The sequence below is a fragment of the Lampris incognitus genome, chromosome 4 (assembly GCF_029633865.1).
Source record: "Lampris incognitus isolate fLamInc1 chromosome 4, fLamInc1.hap2, whole genome shotgun sequence".
Taxonomy (NCBI): Eukaryota; Metazoa; Chordata; class Actinopteri; order Lampriformes; family Lampridae; genus Lampris; species Lampris incognitus.
In genome coordinates, this window is record NC_079214.1 from 71,675,264 (window position 1) to 71,689,764 (window position 14,501).

Below are 14,501 nucleotides of genomic sequence, written 5' to 3' on the forward strand. Positions count from 1 at the left end.
CATGAAGAAAGAAGATTATGTTGACATTTTGAAGGATAATGTAAAGAAAGCTGCTGCCAGTCTAGCTTTAGGTCGCTGCTGGGTCTTCCAGCAAGACAATGACCCGAAGCACACATCCAAGTTGGTCCAAAACTTTTTGAAGGACACCAAAATCAAGAGAGTGGCCCTCTCAGAGCCCAGATCTCAATCCTATTGAGAATCTGTGGCTGTAGCTCAAGGTTAATGTCCAGCCTGGAAACCCACACAATTTGGATGAGCTGGAACAGTTTGCCCTGGAAGAATGGGCTGAGATCCCTCAAGAGACATGTGCCAACCTAGTTAGGAACCACCATAAGAGGTTTTTGTCAGTTGTGAGTCAGAAAGGTTACACTATTGACTATCAATTGTCAGAGGGCTAATCATTTTGGCCTTGTCATTTTGGTTATTCTTGTTTCAATTCAGCACATCAGTAAAATATCTTAGTCAAGCTTAGTGGAGATTTTGTCTTTGTTCTTTTGGAAACAAACACTTTTGGTTATGGTCATTTCCATGGAAAGGTTAAGGGTGTTGTTTGATTTCAAGAAGGGGGCCAATAATATTTACCTTAACTGTATTGTGGCGAACGTAGAAGTAACGACAAAGGTAACTATTCAGTCTCTTTTATTGAACTCATGCAGAGACAAGAACTTACGAGAAATGTGACACAATACATGGGGGTCATCTACTCGAACAACAAAGTTGTTCAAGGTTTCAGTACCAAGGTTACACAACACAACAGAATGACAACTACAATTACACCACAACAAATAGTAATCGCATAAACACACAAAACCACATAAAACACTTACAAAACATTTAATAACAATTGACAATCTGAACGCAGTGCCTGATGGGTAAAACAGGAGGGCACAATTCTAACGGGGTAGCCTCTTCACTACATTGCCCCCTCCAGCGTGTCGCCCGTCCTCAGCCGACAACAAAGTCCCTATAGCGAAGGGGAAGCCGTCTCCGCCGCCGCGGGGGCACGGGTCCCTGTTCCCCACTGTCCGTCCGGTTGGTAGGGCTTGTGGGTGTAGGAGGGACCGTCCCGGGTGGGCTAAACTGACCTACAGGTTCTTCAGCCAAGGGGCGGTAAGGTGCCAAACTGTCCCGGTGCAGAACTACCACCCGCCCCCAGACACACAGTTTCACCCGGTACACAACATCCGAAAGCTGCTCCAACACCTCACAGGGCCCCACCCACTGGCTGGCGAGCTTGGGGGAGACTCCTCTCTTATGGGTTGGGTTGAAGACCCACACCTTCGCTCCCGGGCTGAAGGAGCGGCCCTGACAACGAGTGTCATATGCCCGCTTTTGTTTTGCATCTGCCTGTCCCTGATGCTGCCGAGCAAACTCATGTGCCTCGGCCAGACGTTGTTGGAGGTCCCGCAGGTACTCGAAACCGGGTATCTTGGGAAGGTCAGTACCCGGGGGCGTGCCAAAGGCTAAGTCCACAGGGGTCCGCCGTTCTCTCCCGAACATGAGCACGGCCGGTGTACACCCGGTACTTTCTTGTACTGCCTACCGGTACGCCCACAGGACCAGGGGTAGATGACAGTCCCAGTCTCGCTGGTGCCGTGAGGTGACAATAGCGAGTTGTGTTGTGAGCGTTCGATTGAACCTCTCCACCAGTCCGTCGCTCTGGGGGTGGAGGGGCGTTGTCCTGGTCTTCTTCACCCCCATGCGTTGACACACCTCAGCGAATACCTGTGCCTCGAAGTTCTGCCCCTGATCGCTGTGTATTTCTTCGGGCGCACCGAACCGACAGAACATCTCACACATCAGCCGCTCGGCTGTAGTGGCAGCGCTCTGGTCTGGGACCGCATACGCCTCAGGCCATTTGGTAAAGTAGTCCATGGCCACAAGGACGTAGCGGTTTCCGTTGTCTGTGGTGGGAAATGGGCCAAGAAAGTCCACACCGACCCGTTCCATGGGGGCCCCCACCTGATATTGTTGTAGAGGGGCATGGGAGCGTCTGGTTGGTCCTTTCTTGGCAGTGCAGGCATCACAACAGTGCACAAAAAGTTCAGTGTCATGCCTGCATCCGGCCCAGTAGAACCGTTGGCGCAGTTTGTTCAGCGTCTTTGCCCCCCCATAGTGACCTGCTCCCACCGAGCCGTGGGCCGCCCGTAGCACTCGTTGGCGCCAGTGCTTGGGCACCAGTAACTGCACACACTTCTTCCCCGGCCCGGCGCTTGCCAGACCCGGTACAACAGTCCATCACGCCGGGCCAAGGTGGCCCACTGGGAAAAGTAGGCCTTGGTCTCCACCGACATTGCAGAGACAGCTTGCCAGTGGGGGCGTGCCTTGGCGTCGACCCACTGTCCCACGTGGGATCACTATCCTGCGCTGTTTGCCACTCCTGCTTGTCCATTGCCATCAGCCACGCCTCCTCTGGCTCAACCTGCCGCGTGGTGGACACTTGGAGGATTGCTCTGTCTCGCTCCTCTTGGCGCTCACAATGTCTACAATCCTCGCAGGGACGACGGGAGAGGGCATCTGCATTGCTGTGCAGGCGCCCAGCTCGGTGCTGGGTCTCGAAGTCGTAGCTCTGCAGCTCCTCAATCCACCTAGCCACCTGGCCTTCGGGCTCCTTAAAGCTGAGCAGCCAGATCAGGGCCGCATGATCCATCTGCAGGAGAAAGGCCTGGCCATAGAGATAGGGGCGAAAATGACTGAACGCCGCGATGAACGCCGCGACCACCGCCAGGAGCTCGCGCCGTGTAACGCAGTAATTGCGTTCACGACGGCTCAAGACACGACTGTAGTAAGCCACCACTCTCTCTCCCCCAGCAACTTCCTGAGACAGGACGGCCCCCCCGCCCCACATCGCTGGCGTCTGTGTCCACGATGAAGCAGCACTTAGGATCAGGAAGGGCCAGGATGGGGGCAGTGATCAAGGCGGTGCGGAGCCGGGCAAAGGCGGCTGGACAGTTGTCGTTCCAGTTGAACTCCCGTCCCTTCTCGGTCAGACGGTGTAGGGGACTGGCAATGGAGGCAAAGTTGCGGACAAAACGTCGGTAGTAGGAGACGAGCCCCGTGAAGCTGCGCACCTCGCTGACGTTTCGCGGAACTGGCCATTTCTCGACCACCTCCACCTTAGTAGGATCAGGGGCCACGCCCTCTGCCCCCACCACATGGCCCAAAAACTTGGTCTCACGTCGAAGGAGGTTGCATTTCTTGGGGTGCAGGCACAGGCCCGTCCCCCGAAGGGCTTGGAAGACCTGACGGAGGTTCTCTAGGGCCAGCTCGAAGTCAGCGGCATGAACCATAAGGTCATCAAGGTAAACCACGCACCGGTTGCGGGGAATGTGAGCCAGCACCCTCTCCATTAGTCTCTCGAACGTGGCGGGAGCATTGCAGAGACCAAAGGGCATCACACGAAACTGCCAGAGTCCCTGACCGATGGTGAAGGCCGTCTTGGGTCTGGCTTCTGGTGCCAGCTCCACCTGCCAGTAACCGCTCCGTAGGTCAAGTGAGCTGAACCACTGTGACCCTGCGATGTGGTCCTGAGCGTCGTCAATGCGGGGCAAGGGGTAGGAGTCCTTGCGAGTTGCATTGTTCAGCCGACGAAAGTCCACACAGAACCTCCAGGTGTCATCTTTCTTTTTGACCAGGATGGCAGGGGCGGCCCAAGGGCTATTGGATGGCTCTATCACCCCGGCCGCAGCCATCTCTAGAATCATCCGCTCTGCAGCTTCACGCTTGGCAAGCGCTAACCGGTAGGGTCGCAGTCTAATGGGTGGGGTTGTACCAGTGTCGATTGTGTGCTGCACCAGGTTGGTCTGAGTGCACTCCTCTTCGCGTGCAGCGAAAATCTCAGCGAACTGTTGGAGCAGGTCTTTCAGCTGTTGAGTCTGCTGAGGGTCCAGCCCTTCACTGCTCCGCTGATACAGATCCTGGATGGCGGCAACAGTGTCCGGCGAGGGTGTCTGAGGAATGGTAGCCTCAATGAGGATCGTCGTCCTTGTTGGTGGGCCGGGCAGTGTCGTCATCCCTTCGGTTGGCAGTGGAGGTGGGGACGGCGGCGGCGGCATGGTGACAGGTGGAGTTGGCTGGATGTGGATACGTCCCACCTTCCTCTCTGGACGGCGCAGGAGGGCCAGGGTGTCTGTGCCGAGCTGAATGGCATTACTCGACACATCGATGTATTTTGTATTTTGTAAATGTATTTTCAGTAAGAAAATACATTTCAGTAAGAAACAATACAGTTCAGTAAGAAACAATATATTTCAGTAAGAAACAATACATTTCAGTAAGAAACAATATATTTCAGTAAGAAACAATATATTTCAGTAAGAAACAATACAGTTCAGTAAGAAACAATACAGTTCAGTAAGAAACAATACATTTCAGTAAGAAACAGTGTGTTTCAGTAAGAAACAATACAGTTCAGTAAGAAACAATATATTTCAGTAAGAAACAATACAGTTCAGTAAGAAACAATATATTTCAGTAAGAAACTAATATATTTCAGTAAGAAACAGTGTGTTTCAGTAAGAAACAGTGTGTTTCAGTAAGAAACAATACAGTTCAGTAAGAAACAGTGTGTTTCAGTAAGAAACAATATATTTCAGTAAGAAACAATACAGTTCAGTAAGAAACAATACAGTTCAGTAAGAAACAGTGTGTTTCAGTAAGAAACAATATATTTCAGTAAGAAACAATACAGTTCAGTAAGAAACAGTGTGTTTCAGTAAGAAACAATACAGTTCAGTAAGAAACAGTGTGTTTCAGTAAGAAACAATATATTTCAGTAAGAAACAATACAGTTCAGTAAGAAACAATATATTTCAGTAAGAAACAATACATTTCAGTAAGAAAGTGTGTTTCAGTAAGAAACAGTGTGTTTCAGTAAGAAACAATACAGTTAAGTAAGAAACAGTGTGTTTCAATAAGAAACAATATATTTCAGTAAGAAACAATACAGTTCAGTAAGAAACAATACAGTTCAGTAAGAAACTAATATATTTCAGTAAGAAACAATACAGTTCAGTAAGAAATAATACAGTTCAGTAAGAAACAATACAGTTCAGTAAGAAACAATATATTTCAGTAAGAAACAATACAGTTCAGTAAGAAACTAATATATTTCAGTAAGAAACAATACAGTTCAGTAAGAAATAATACAGTTCAGTAAGAAATAATACAGTTCAGTAAGAAACAATACAGTTCAGTAAGAAACAGTGTGTTTCAGTAAGAAACAATATATTTCAGTAAGAAACAATATATTTCAATAAGAAACAATACATTTCAGTAAGAAACAATACAGTTCAGTAAGAAACAATACAGTTCAGTAAGAAACAATATAGTTCAGTAAGAAACAATACAGTTCAGTAAGAAACAATATATTTCAATAAGAAACAATACAGTTCAGTAAGAAACAATACATTTCAGTAAGAAACAATACAGTTCAGTAAGAAACAATACATTTCAGTAAGAAACAGTGTGTTTCAGTAAGAAACAATACAGTTCAGTAAGAAACAATATATTTCAGAAAGAAACTAATATATTTCAGTAAGAAACAATACAGTTCAGCAAGAAATAATACAGTTCAGTAAGAAACAATACAGTTCAGTAAGAAACAGTGTGTTTCAGTAAGAAACAATATATTTCAGTAAGAAACAATATATTTCAATAAGAAACAATAAATTTCAGTAAGACACAATACAGTGCAGTAAGAAACAATACAGTTCAGTAAGAAACAATATAGTTCTGTAAGAAACAATACAGTTCAGTAAGAAACAATATATTTCAATAAGAAACAATACAGTTCAGTAAGAAACAATACATTTCAGTAAGAAACAATACAGTTCAGTAAGCAACAATACATTTCAGTAAGAAACAGTGTGTTTCAGTAAGAAACAATACAGTTCAGTAAGAAACAATATATTTCAGTAAGAAACAATATATTTCAGTAAGAAACAATATATTTCAGTAAGAAACAATACAGTTCAGTAAGAAACAATATATTTCAGTAAGAAACAATACAGTTCAGTAAGAAACAATATATTTCAGTAAGAAACAATACAGTTCAGTAAGAAACAATACAGTTCAGTAAGAAACAATACATTTCAGTAAGAAACAGTGTGTTTCAGTAAGAAACAATACAGTTCAGTAAGAAACAATATATTTCAGTAAGAAACAATACAGTTCAGTAAGAAACAATATATTTCAGTAAGAAACAATACATTTCAGTAAGAAACAGTGTGTTTCAGTAAGAAACAATACAGTTCAGTAAGAAACAGTGTGTTTCAGTAAGAAACAATACAGTTCAGTAAGAAACAGTGTGTTTCAATAAGAAACAATATATTTCAGTAAGAAACAATACAGTTCAGCAAGAAACAATACAGTTCAGTAAGAAACAATATATTTCAGTAAGAAACAATACAGTTCAGTAAGAAATAATACAGTTCAGTAAGAAACAATACAGTTCAGTAAGAAACAGTGTGTTTCAGTAAGAAACAATATATTTCAGTAAGAAACAGTGTGTTTCAGTAAGAAACAATACAGTTCAGTAAGAAACTAATATATTTCAGTAAGAAACAATACAGTTCAGTAAGAAATAATACAGTTCAGTAAGAAACAATACAGTTCAGTAAGAAACAGTGTGTTTCAGTAAGAAACAATATATTTCAGTAAGAAACAATATATTTCAGTAAGAAACAATACAGTTCAGTAAGAAACTAATATATTTCAGTAAGAAACAATACAGTTCAGTAAGAAATAATACAGTTCAGTAAGAAATAATACAGTTCAGTAAGAAACAATACAGTTCAGTAAGAAACAGTGTGTTTCAGTAAGAAACAATATATTTCAGTAAGAAACAATATATTTCAATAAGAAACAATACATTTCAGTAAGAAACAATACAGTTCAGTAAGAAACAATACAGTTCAGTAAGAAACAATATAGTTCAGTAAGAAACAATACAGTTCAGTAAGAAACAATATATTTCAATAAGAAACAATACAGTTCAGTAAGAAACAATACATTTCAGTAAGAAACAATACAGTTCAGTAAGAAACAATACATTTCAGTAAGAAACAGTGTGTTTCAGTAAGAAACAATACAGTTCAGTAAGAAACAATATATTTCAGAAAGAAACTAATATATTTCAGTAAGAAACAATACAGTTCAGCAAGAAATAATACAGTTCAGTAAGAAACAATACAGTTCAGTAAGAAACAGTGTGTTTCAGTAAGAAACAATATATTTCACTAAGAAACAATATATTTCAATAAGAAACAATAAATTTCAGTAAGACACAATACAGTGCAGTAAGAAACAATACAGTTCAGTAAGAAACAATATAGTTCTGTAAGAAACAATACAGTTCAGTAAGAAACAATATATTTCAATAAGAAACAATACAGTTCAGTAAGAAACAATACATTTCAGTAAGAAACAATACAGTTCAGTAAGAAACAATACATTTCAGTAAGAAACAGTGTGTTTCAGTAAGAAACAATACAGTTCAGTAAGAAACAATATATTTCAGTAAGAAACAATATATTTCAGTAAGAAACAATATATTTCAGTAAGAAACAATACAGTTCAGTAAGAAACAATATATTTCAGTAAGAAACAATACAGTTCAGTAAGAAACAATATATTTCAGTAAGAAACAATACAGTTCAGTAAGAAACAATACAGTTCAGTAAGAAACAATACAGTTCAGTAAGAAACAGTGTGTTTCAGTAAGAAACAATATATTTCAGTAAGAAACAATACAGTTCAGTAAGAAACAGTGTGTTTCAGTAAGAAACAATACAGTTCAGTAAGAAACAGTGTGTTTCAGTAAGAAACAATATATGTCAGTAAGAAACAATACAGTTCAGTAAGAAACAATATATTTCAGTAAGAAACAATACATTTCAGTAAGAAAGTGTGTTTCAGTAAGAAACAGTGTGTTTCAGTAAGAAACAATACAGTTAAGTAAGAAACAGTGTGTTTCAATAAGAAACAATATATTTCAGTAAGAAACAATACAGTTCAGTAAGAAACAATACAGTTCAGTAAGAAACTAATATATTTCAGTAAGAAACAATACAGTTCAGTAAGAAATAATACAGTTCAGTAAGAAACAATACAGTTCAGTAAGAAACAATATATTTCAGTAAGAAACAATACAGTTCAGTAAGAAACTAATATATTTCAGTAAGAAACAATACAGTTCAGTAAGAAATAATACAGTTCAGTAAGAAATAATACAGTTCAGTAAGAAACAATACAGTTCAGTAAGAAACAGTGTGTTTCAGTAAGAAACAATATATTTCAGTAAGAAACAATATATTTCAATAAGAAACAATACATTTCAGTAAGAAACAATACAGTTCAGTAAGAAACAATACAGTTCAGTAAGAAACAATATAGTTCAGTAAGAAACAATACAGTTCAGTAAGAAACAATATATTTCAATAAGAAACAATACAGTTCAGTAAGAAACAATACATTTCAGTAAGAAACAATACAGTTCAGTAAGAAACAATACATTTCAGTAAGAAACAGTGTGTTTCAGTAAGAAACAATACAGTTCAGTAAGAAACAATATATTTCAGAAAGAAAATAATATATTTCAGTAAGAAACAATACAGTTCAGCAAGAAATAATACAGTTCAGTAAGAAACAATACAGTTCAGTAAGAAACAGTGTGTTTCAGTAAGAAACAATATATTTCAGTAAGAAACAATATATTTCAATAAGAAACAATAAATTTCAGTAAGACACAATACAGTGCAGTAAGAAACAATACAGTTCAGTAAGAAACAATATAGTTCTGTAAGAAACAATACAGTTCAGTAAGAAACAATATATTTCAATAAGAAACAATACAGTTCAGTAAGAAACAATACATTTCAGTAAGAAACAATACAGTTCAGTAAGCAACAATACATTTCAGTAAGAAACAGTGTGTTTCAGTAAGAAACAATACAGTTCAGTAAGAAACAATATATTTCAGTAAGAAACAATATATTTCAGTAAGAAACAATATATTTCAGTAAGAAACAATACAGTTCAGTAAGAAACAATATATTTCAGTAAGAAACAATACAGTTCAGTAAGAAACAATATATTTCAGTAAGAAACAATACAGTTCAGTAAGAAACAATACAGTTCAGTAAGAAACAATACATTTCAGTAAGAAACAGTGTGTTTCAGTAAGAAACAATACAGTTCAGTAAGAAACAATATATTTCAGTAAGAAACAATACAGTTCAGTAAGAAACAATATATTTCAGTAAGAAACAATACATTTCAGTAAGAAACAGTGTGTTTCAGTAAGAAACAATACAGTTCAGTAAGAAACAGTGTGTTTCAGTAAGAAACAATACAGTTCAGTAAGAAACAGTGTGTTTCAATAAGAAACAATATATTTCAGTAAGAAACAATACAGTTCAGCAAGAAACAATACAGTTCAGTAAGAAACAATATATTTCAGTAAGAAACAATACAGTTCAGTAAGAAATAATACAGTTCAGTAAGAAACAATACAGTTCAGTAAGAAACAGTGTGTTTCAGTAAGAAACAATATATTTCAGTAAGAAACAGTGTGTTTCAGTAAGAAACAATACAGTTCAGTAAGAAACTAATATATTTCAGTAAGAAACAATACAGTTCAGTAAGAAATAATACAGTTCAGTAAGAAACAATACAGTTCAGTAAGAAACAGTGTGTTTCAGTAAGAAACAATATATTTCAGTAAGAAACAATATATTTCAGTAAGAAACAATACAGTTCAGTAAGAAACTAATATATTTCAGTAAGAAACAATACAGTTCAGTAAGAAATAATACAGTTCAGTAAGAAATAATACAGTTCAGTAAGAAACAATACAGTTCAGTAAGAAACAGTGTGTTTCAGTAAGAAACAATATATTTCAGTAAGAAACAATATATTTCAATAAGAAACAATACATTTCAGTAAGAAACAATACAGTTCAGTAAGAAACAATACAGTTCAGTAAGAAACAATATAGTTCAGTAAGAAACAATACAGTTCAGTAAGAAACAATACAGTTCAGTAAGAAACAGTGTGTTTCAGTAAGAAACAATATATTTCAGTAAGAAACAATATATTTCAATAAGAAACAATACAGTTCAGTAAGAAACAATACATTTCAGTAAGAAACAATACAGTTCAGTAAGAAACAATACATTTCAGTAAGAAACAGTGTGTTTCAGTAAGAAACAATACAGTTCAGTAAGAAACAATATATTTCAGAAAGAAACTAATATATTTCAGTAAGAAACAATACAGTTCAGCAAGAAATAATACAGTTCAGTAAGAAACAATACAGTTCAGTAAGAAACAGTGTGTTTCAGTAAGAAACAATATATTTCACTAAGAAACAATATATTTCAATAAGAAACAATAAATTTCAGTAAGACACAATACAGTGCAGTAAGAAACAATACAGTTCAGTAAGAAACAATATAGTTCTGTAAGAAACAATACAGTTCAGTAAGAAACAATATATTTCAATAAGAAACAATACAGTTCAGTAAGAAACAATACATTTCAGTAAGAAACAATACAGTTCAGTAAGAAACAATACATTTCAGTAAGAAACAGTGTGTTTCAGTAAGAAACAATACAGTTCAGTAAGAAACAATATATTTCAGTAAGAAACAATATATTTCAGTAAGAAACAATATATTTCAGTAAGAAACAATACAGTTCAGTAAGAAACAATATATTTCAGTAAGAAACAATACAGTTCAGTAAGAAACAATATATTTCAGTAAGAAACAATACAGTTCAGTAAGAAACAATACAGTTCAGTAAGAAACAATACATTTCAGTAAGAAACAGTGTGTTTCAGTAAGAAACAATACAGTTCAGTAAGAAACAATATATTTCAGTAAGAAACAATACAGTTCAGTAAGAAACAATATATTTCAGTAAGAAACAATACATTTCAGTAAGAAACAGTGTGTTTCAGTAAGAAACAATACAGTTCAGTAAGAAACAGTGTGTTTCAGTAAGAAACAATACAGTTCAGTAAGAAACAGTGTGTTTCAATAAGAAACAATATATTTCAGTAAGAAACAATACAGTTCAGCAAGAAACAATACAGTTCAGTAAGAAACAATATATCTCAGTAAGAAACAATACAGTTCAGTAAGAAATAATACAGTTCAGTAAGAAACAATACAGTTCAGTAAGAAACAGTGTGTTTCAGTAAGAAACAATATATTTCAGTAAGAAACAATACATTTCTGTAAGAAACAATATATTTCAATAAGAAACAATACAGTTCAGTAAGAAACAATACAGTTCAGTAAGAAACATTACAGTTCAGTAAGAAACAATATAGTTCAGTAAGAAACAATACAGTTCAGTAAGAAACAATATATTTCAATAAGAAACAATACAGTTCAGTAAGAAACAATACATTTCAGTAAGAAACAATACAGTTCAGTAAGAAACAATACATTTCAGTAAGAAACAGTGTGTTTCAGTAAGAAACAATACAGTTCAGTAAGAAACAATATAGTTCTGTAAGAAACAATACAGTTCAGTAAGAAACAATATATTTCAATAAGAAACAATACAGTTCAGTAAGAAACAATACATTTCAGTAAGAAACAATATAGTTCAGTAAGAAACAATACAGTTCAGTAAGAAACAATATATTTCAATAAGAAACAATACAGTTCAGTAAGAAACAATACATTTCAGTAAGAAACAATACAGTTCAGTAAGAAACAATACATTTCAGTAAGAAACAGTGTGTTTCAGTAAGAAACAATACAGTTCAGTAAGAAACAATATATTTCAGAAAGAAACTAATATATTTCAGTAAGAAACAATACAGTTCAGCAAGAAATAATACAGTTCAGTAAGAAACAATACAGTTCAGTAAGAAACAGTGTGTTTCAGTAAGAAACAATATATTTCAGTAAGAAACAATATATTTCAATAAGAAACAATACAGTTCAGTAAGAAACAATACATTTCAGTAAGAAACAGTGTGTTTCAGTAAGAAACAATACAGTTCAGTAAGAAACAATATATTTCAGTAAGAAACAATATATTTCAGTAAGAAACAGTGTGTTTCAGTAAGAAACAATACAGTTCAGTAAGAAACAATATATTTCAGTAAGAAACAATACAGTTCAGTAAGAAACAATATATTTCAGTAAGAAACAATACAGTTCAGTAAGAAACAATACAGTTCAGTAAGAAACAATACATTTCAGTAAGAAACAGTGTGTTTCAGTAAGAAACAATACAGTTCAGTAAGAAACAATATATTTCAGTAAGAAACAATACAGTTCAGTAAGAAACAATATATTTCAGTAAGAAACAATACATTTCAGTAAGAAACAGTGTGTTTCAGTAAGAAACAATACAGTTCAGTAAGAAACAGTGTGTTTTAGTAAGAAACAATACAGTTCAGTAAGAAACAGTGTGTTTCAATAAGAAACAATATATTTCAGTAAGAAACAATACAGTTCAGCAAGAAATAATACAGTTCAGTAAGAAACAATATATCTCAGTAAGAAACAATACAGTTCAGTAAGAAATAATACAGTTCAGTAAGAAACAATACAGTTCAGTAAGAAACAGTGTGTTTCAGTAAGAAACAATATATTTCAGTAAGAAACAATACATTTCTGTAAGAAACAATATATTTCAATAAGAAACAATACAGTTCAGTAAGAAACAATACAGTTCAGTAAGAAACATTACAGTTCAGTAAGAAACAATATAGTTCAGTAAGAAACAATACAGTTCAGTAAGAAACAATATATTTCAATAAGAAACAATACAGTTCAGTAAGAAACAATACATTTCAGTAAGAAACAATACAGTTCAGTAAGAAACAATACATTTCAGTAAGAAACAGTGTGTTTCAGTAAGAAACAATACAGTTCAGTAAGAAACAATATATTTCAGTAAGAAACAATACAGTTCAGTAAGAAACAATACAGTTCAGTAAGAAACAGTGTGTTTCAGTAAGAAACAATATATTTCAGTAAGAAAAAATACATTTCAGTAAGAAACAATATATTTCAATAAGAAACAATACAGTTCAGTAAGAAACAATACAGTTCAGTAAGAAACAATACAGTTCAGTAAGAAACAATATAGTTCAGTAAGAAACAATACATTTCAGTAAGAAACAGTGTGTTTCAGTAAGAAAGAATACAGTTCAGTAAGAAACAATATATTTCAATAAGAAACAATACAGTTCAGTAAGAAACAATACAGTTCAGTAAGAAACAATACAGTTCAGTAAGAAACAATATAGTTCAGTAAGAAACAATACATTTCAGTAAGAAACAGTGTGTTTCAGTAAGAAACAATACAGTTCAGTAAGAAACAATACAGTTCAGTAAGAAACAATACAGTTCAGTAAGAAACAATATATTTCAGTAAGAAACAATATATTTCAGTAAGAAACCATACAGTTCAGTAAGAAACAATATATTTCAGTAAGAAACAATACATTTCAGTAAGAAACAATATATTTCAGTAAGAAACAATACATTTCAGTAAGAAACAATATATTTCAGTTAGAAACAATATATTTCAGTAAGAAACAATACAGTTCAGTAAGAAACAATACAGTTCAGTAAGAAACAATACATTTCAGTAAGAAACAGTGTTTCAGTAAGAAACAATACAGTTCAGTAAGAAACAATATATTTCAGTAAGAAACAATACAGTTCAGTAAGAAACAATATATTTCAGTAAGAAACAATACAGTTCAGTAAGAAACTAATATATTTCAGTAAGAAACAATACAGTTCAGTAAGAAACAATACAGTTCAGTAAGAAACAATACAGTTCAGTAAGAAACAATATATTTCAGTAAGAAACAATATATTTCAGTAAGAAACCATACAGTTCAGTAAGAAACAATATATTTCAGTAAGAAACAATACATTTCAGTAAGAAACAATATATTTCAGTAAGAAACAATACATTTCAGTAAGAAACAATATATTTCAGTTAGAAACAATATATTTCAGTAAGAAACAATACAGTTCAGTAAGAAACAATACAGTTCAGTAAGAAACAATACATTTCAGTAAGAAACAGTGTTTCAGTAAGAAACAATACAGTTCAGTAAGAAACAATATATTTCAGTAAGAAACAATACAGTTCAGTAAGAAACAATATATTTCAGTAAGAAACAATACATTTCAGTAAGAAACAGTGTGTTTCAGTAAGAAACAATACAGTTCAGTAAGAAACAGTGTGTTTCAGTAAGAAACAATACAGTTCAGTAAGAAACAGTGTGTTTCAATAAGAAACAATATATTTCAGTAAGAAACAATACAGTTCAGTAAGAAACAATACAGTTCAGTAAGAAATAATACAGTTCAGTAAGAAACAATACAGTTCAGTAAGAAACAATACATTTCAGTAAGAAACAGTGTTTCAGTAAGAAACAATACAGTTCAGTAAGAAACAATATATTTCAGTAAGAAACAATACAGTTCAGTAAGAAACAATATATTTCAGTA